We start from the raw sequence: 6,281 nt of genomic DNA, 5'->3' as shown, positions 1-6,281 counted from the left end.
AGTAGACGATATGATTATCCAATTCAGAATGGCCAATACCAGTCCATTTCAGCTCATTAATGTCTAGGAAATCCATCTTTATGTGTTCCATTTCTTTTTTGACGACTTCAGTTTTCCTAGTTTCTTCCTAGTTTCTTACTTCAAACATTCCACGTTCTTATTATTAATGGATGCTTGCAACTGTTTCTTCTTGTTTTGAGTTGTGCTACATCAGCAAATGAAGATCGCAAAAGCTTGACTCTATCCACATCATTTAAGGTCGACTGTACTTTGAGGAGGCAGCTCTTCCCCAATCATATTTTAAGTGCCTTCCAACCAGAGGGGCTCATCTTCTGGCACTCTGCTAGACAATGTTCTGCTCCTATTCATAAGGTTTTCACTGGCCAATTTTTTCAGAAGTAGACCACGTGGTCCTTCTTCCTAGAGTCTGAAATCTCTGCTGAAACCTGTCCACCATGGTTGACCCCACTGGTATTTGAAATACCAGTGACATAGCTTCCAGCATCACAGCAACATGCAAGCCACCACAGTACAACACACTGACAGGTGCGTGGTGGCCCTGAGCCTGGGAGGAAGCCAGAAACCTGTCACCCCCTGCTTCCTCAACACTGTCCCCCCCCATCCTTCTTCCATTTCAGGTCTTAGGTGTGGTGCAAGGAGAACTGGGGACCTAGGGCCACCATCTTGCACATCCATAAACCACAAGCCAGGATTTCAACTGCTCTGACTGGTGTGTGGACCAAACATTGTTCATCTGCTTCCAATCTGCTGAATTCTCTGCTTCCACTCCCATCCCTCTTCCTGAAGTGGCGTTGGGCTCAGAGACAACATTCTCTTAGACTTCCAGAAGCTGGTGAAGGAAATGGTGAGTGCTGCGGAGAACTGGGTTATTCAGTATGTGGGTGAAGCTTGATATGAATTGTTGGGGGACCAGTTGTGTGCTGCAGGACCATGGTTCCTCAGTGAATTAAAAAGGTGGCAGAGGAGGCCAAGGGACTGAGCCCTAGGAGGCATCCTAAGGCCCCGCTCCACTGTCACTGGGCCTTTCCTCTATACACATGTGGCTTCTCAAGATTTGGATGCCTGGGGTCACTTTTCTTATGTGACTCTCAGAGCTAGCACCATGGGGCATTAAATCCCCACCCTGGGTCTTGGTGCTCTGTGTTGAATGGCAGAGTCTGAAGACGGAGCAGCTCTGGCTGTGAAGGTAAGTCCTGTTCCTCCAGAGCCATCCTTGTCCCATCTCTCTGAACAGTTTTCTTGGCTTCCCTTGGGCACGGGAGCATTTTCTGTGCAGTTCTAAATCTATAGCTTCCCATCGCACACTGTGTTATAGGTTAGAAAATGGGGGAGAGAGTTTGTAGGAAAAGGCCCTGACTGTTTATAGGATCCTGAGTGATGATCTCCTGACATCACCAGAGCTGGGAACAGTGAGTCCAGCTGGATCCTGTGTGGGGTCTCCAGATCCATTTTACCCCCAATGGGGAATGCTTTTGCCTGGGGCTCTCAGGTGCGTGGAAAGCATGAATCCCCATTCTAGGTCCTTGTCCTCCCACCTGTGCCTGGAGCTGGTATTTAATCCTATAATTGTTGACTGTTCTCCGTAGTCTTGAATTAGAATCTAAAATTAAAGTGTTCTCTTTGGCCAGAAAAGTTCAACATGTGAGGTGTGTGTATTTAAGTTCTTGGGTTTACAGTTTCCACTGGAGGAGAATTTCTAGATCATTTGGTGTGTTTCTACTGAGAAGTTTTCAACTTAATGAATATAAACTTCTCAAACTCAGAGGTATGCCTGTTTTAACTGAGGTAAAAGTTACTCTTAAGCTTACTTAAATCTTGATAAGATTGTTGCAGATTCCTATTACATTTAACAAGTCATGCCAGAACCTCTAATGTGTTACATATTTTAGCGACATTCTGCTAAGATAGAATGGATGTACAGACTCTGATGTCCCTGGTTAGTGTGTTTCAAAAGAGATCTCTAATTTATACTTTTGTGATTTGCAGAAGTATACTAGACCATTTAATAACAAGCGCTAAATCATTAAATTTTAAATGGTTTAATTATGAACGGGAATTCCTAGTAAAAACACTTAATATCTCATTTGACTTACATCATGTTTAAAAGTACAATGTAGTTTACTGAAATTGTTTTTCCAGTACATAATAGCTTCAAAGTTTGAAACTCAATGTGAACTTTATTATTTTTTTTGTCAAGATAAATCACTTTTATCTCTATAGGAAAGGGAGGATCTAAAAATATATAGATTACATTAGTAACACAACATAAGAAAAAAGCAGGGGGAAAAAAAAAACAGAGAAGTCTAGACGATGCCACTCTAACCTGTTTATAAAAAGGTCCTGCAGCAGAAATTCACAATTCTACCCACTTCTAAAATATTTAGACATGTACAGAAGTGGTGGGCTTGTTTTTAAATTATTTGCTTTTTTTGTGTGTAAAAATGTATTAAAGGTGAATAGAAATCCTCTCTCCCTGCCCCCTATCCAATCCCCAGCTGTCTGCTCTGAAGTGGAGACCAGAGGTAACTCTCTTACCATGTTCTAAACCTTGGTTACTATCAACCCCAACCCCTCCCCAACTCACTTCAAACACTTAGAACATGAAACAGAAAAAAGCACAGTAGTCTCTGGAAAAGCGTAACTCTGAGGATAAACTTGGTTTTTCATTTAAAACAACACAAAACAACAGATTATAAGAACCCAACCAAATTAAACAAAACCCAGTCAAATGGAGGTTGGGTTTCAGCTCCACAGAAACTTCTAACAAAGGAACAAGGGGAAAGAGGTCCGGGAGCAGGGAGAATTCTAGTAATTCGCTGCCTTTGAAAGATCAAGAGGGGTGTTAATGGGCAGAAGGGCCAGAGACCTGGTCTTGGTTACAGCATTCAGGACCTAGTCTCAATGTGAACTTTAAAAGCATACTTTCTGAAGACTTGTTCCTGCTCTTGTCCTCTTCCAGCCCTTCCCTCTTCCCCTAGCTACATTTACATAACCGCTTTGTTACTGTCTGAAGCTTCGTGTCAATGTTTATGTTGTAGCAAGTAAATAGAAATAGAAATTTTTTATTTCCCTTCGTTTGTTACACAAAACATAGCATGGAATTTACACTTACTTTTTAGTGAACAAATTATCTTGGTGATTTTTTCATGACAGTACATAAAAAAAAAAACCAGATCCGTTGGCGATTCTGACTCATAGCGACCCTATAGGACAGAGTAGAACTGCCCCATGGGGATTCCAAGGAGAAGCTGGTGGATTCAAACTGCTGACCTTTTGGTTAGCAGCCAAGCGTTAACCACTGCGCCACCAGGGCTTCAACAATACATCGAGTGCTTAAATCTAAGTTCCTGTAAAACTCCAGAATAGGAGAAACGATTGACCTTGGGTTTTCTTTTGTTTATTGTTTTTAACTGTGTTGCCATGAAGGGCCACTTGGATTGTGGCCATTGAGCTTTTATGGTGCTAGTTTTAGTGAATAGAAATGTAAATTTCTAAGATCCAGGTAGCAATAGTTCAGGTATAAAAGCTCTTCTGAACTAAGGTAAGTAAAATCAAAAGGAAGGGGTTTTCCCATGACTTTGTAAAGTTATTATAAGAAAGTTATGTTTCTTTTGTAATAATGCTTTTAAATAATGTTTTGAACTTTCTATTGTCAGCTCTATCATAAACAAGGAGTGTACAAACTTCTGTAGAATTTACATAGTAATCTGAGTCGCTGATAACAGACTTTGGTCAGTTTTTATGGCCTCCTTGAGTGTCCCACCCTGATCTTATCTTCTCCTGCCTGGAGATTGTTACTATCTGTATTTGGAAGTTTATAACTATTCTGAGTATTACTGCTATTACTATAGTTTTATCACCCAAGTCTTAATCCATCAATTCTATATTAAAAGTTTTGCCTCTTTATGGGCTTTCGGTGAATTCAGTTATTACTCTATGTGGCTTCTTCAGTGACTTGTTTCCTCAGGATGCTGTTGAGTTTCATACTTGTTGGTATCTGTAGTTCTAGTCCACCCATGTGCCTGTGTATGTATGTTCCCATGGTATGAATGGGCCACGATCTACCTAGCCGTTGTAGAGCTTCAGGATTTGGGTGGTTCAAGTGTAATTTTGCTCTCATGAGTATTGCTGCTCTTCTGTTTGTTCTCTTTCCAGGCTCCACATGCTCCTGCACAATAACTCTGCATTGAGGGAAAATGGCTGCATTGTAGATCATAGCCACGTTCAGATTTACTAGGAAATACTGATGCATTTTACAGCTTTTTCTTCCCAGAAAGTAGGCATGTGGATTTTATTTGTTCCATCTGCTTAATTTTTGCTCTTGTAAAGAGTGTGAAATGGTATCTACTTTGATTTTATTCTGTAATTATCTTACATTACTCCACTACTGACAAGGATGTTCATATTTTCCCACTGTTAATTTCTATTTCTATGAGTTTTTATTTATTTTTATTATTTTTTTGTTGTAGTTTAAGTGAAAATTTACATTTCAAGTTAGTCTCTTATACAAAAATTTGTACATACATTGTTATATGACCCTAATTGCTCTCCCTATACTGTGACAGCACACTCTTCCTTTCCACTCCTGATTTCCCATGTCCATTCAGCCAGCTCCTAACCTTCTCTGCCTTCTCATCTCACCTCCAGACAGAAGCTGCCCATTTAGTCTCTTGTATATACTTGAGCTAAGAAGCACACTCTTCACGAGTATCATTTTATGTCCCATAGTCCAGTCTAATCTTTGTCTAAAGAGTTGGCCTCAGAAATTGTTTTAGTTCTGGGCTGATAAGAGAATCCAGGGACCATGCTTTCTGGGGTTCCTCCAGTCTCAGACCATTAAGTCTGGTGTTTTTACTAAAATTTGAGTTCTGCACCCGATCTTTCTCCTGCTTCCTCCAGGAATCTCTGTTGTGTTCCCTGTCACGGCAGTCATTGGTGGTAGCCGGGCACCAGCTAGTTCTTCTGGTCTCACGCTGATGAAGTCTCTGGTTTATGTGTCTCTTGGGCTGATACTTTCCTTGTGTCTTTGGTGTTCTTCATTCTTCTTTACTCCAGGTGGTTGGGACCAATTGATGCATTTTAGATGGCCACTTGCAAGCTTTTAAGACCCCAGATGCCACTCATCAAAATTATTTCTATGACTTTTTAGATCTTCTTTACAAACTTTAGGAATTTTTCTCCTAGTATGTAACTTATATTTTCACTCATTTTCTCTGCCCTTTGGTGAATAGTGGTAAATTTTAATACAGTTAAATTTGTCAATCTCTTCCCTTAAGTCTTACTCTTAAGAATTTTTTCCTTGTTCTGTTGTCATGAGACCATTTGCTTATAACTTTTGAAAGTTTTATAGTTTTACTTTTTTGTATTTAAAAACTAATCGAGCTTTCGGCTTTTGGCTCGGAGGAGGCCAAGGTGCAACTTTCTTCGGTCGTCCTGCATCTGGGTTCATCCGACACCAGCCGCCTCTGCCATGCCGCCCAAGTTCGACCCCGAGATCAAAGTCATGTACCTGAGGTGCACCAGTGGGGAAGTCGGTGCCACGTCTGCTCTGGCCCCCAAGATCAGCACCCTGGGTCTGTCTCCAAAAAAGGTTGGTGATGACATTGCCAAGGCAACCGGTGACTGGAAAGGTCTGAGGATTACAGTGAAGCTGACCATTCAGAACAGACAGGCCCAGATTGAAGTGGTGCCTTCTGCCTCTGCCCTGATCATCAAAGCCCTCAAGGAACCACCCAGAGACAGAAAGAAGCAGAAGAATATTAAGCACAGTGGAAATATCACTTTTGATGAGATTGTCAGCATTGCCCGTCAGATGCGACACCGATCTTTAGCTAGAGAACTCTCTGGAACTATTAAAGAGATCCTCGGGACTGCTCAGTCTGTGGGCTGTAATGTTGATGGCCACCACCCTCATGACATCATAGATAACATCAACAGTGGTGCTGTGGAATGCCCAGCTAGCTAAGAACAAAAAATATTTCAATAAAGGATCATTTGAAAACCAAAAAACAAAACAAACAAAAAACCTAATTGACATGGAATTGACTTTTTATGTATGGATTATATGGGAATAGATTAATTATTCCAGTTAGATAATTAGTTGATGTTTTTAAAAAGCTAGTTGCCATAGAGTCGATTCTGAGTCATGGGACACTCTGTGTTTCAGAGTATAACCGCACTCTCTAGGGTTTTCAGTGGCTGATTTTTTGGAATTAGATTGCCAGACCTTTCTTCAGAGATGCCTGTGGGTGGACTCAAAC

The 6,281-nt window shown here is 41.0% G+C and overlaps 1 pseudogene; it reads left to right on the top strand.

Moving 5' to 3' along the window:
* Window positions 1–5,476: 5,476 nt before the first annotated feature.
* Window positions 5,477–6,007, top strand: LOC101350394 (60S ribosomal protein L12 pseudogene; annotated as a pseudogene).
* Window positions 6,008–6,281: the final 274 nt, after the last annotated feature.

The sequence above is a fragment of the Trichechus manatus genome, unplaced genomic scaffold, assembly GCF_000243295.1.
Source record: "Trichechus manatus latirostris isolate Lorelei unplaced genomic scaffold, TriManLat1.0 scaffold00057, whole genome shotgun sequence".
Classification (NCBI taxonomy): Eukaryota; Metazoa; Chordata; class Mammalia; order Sirenia; family Trichechidae; genus Trichechus; species Trichechus manatus.
Note: the sequence above shows the minus strand (reverse complement) of the source record. Positions and strands in the feature narration are given on the sequence as shown.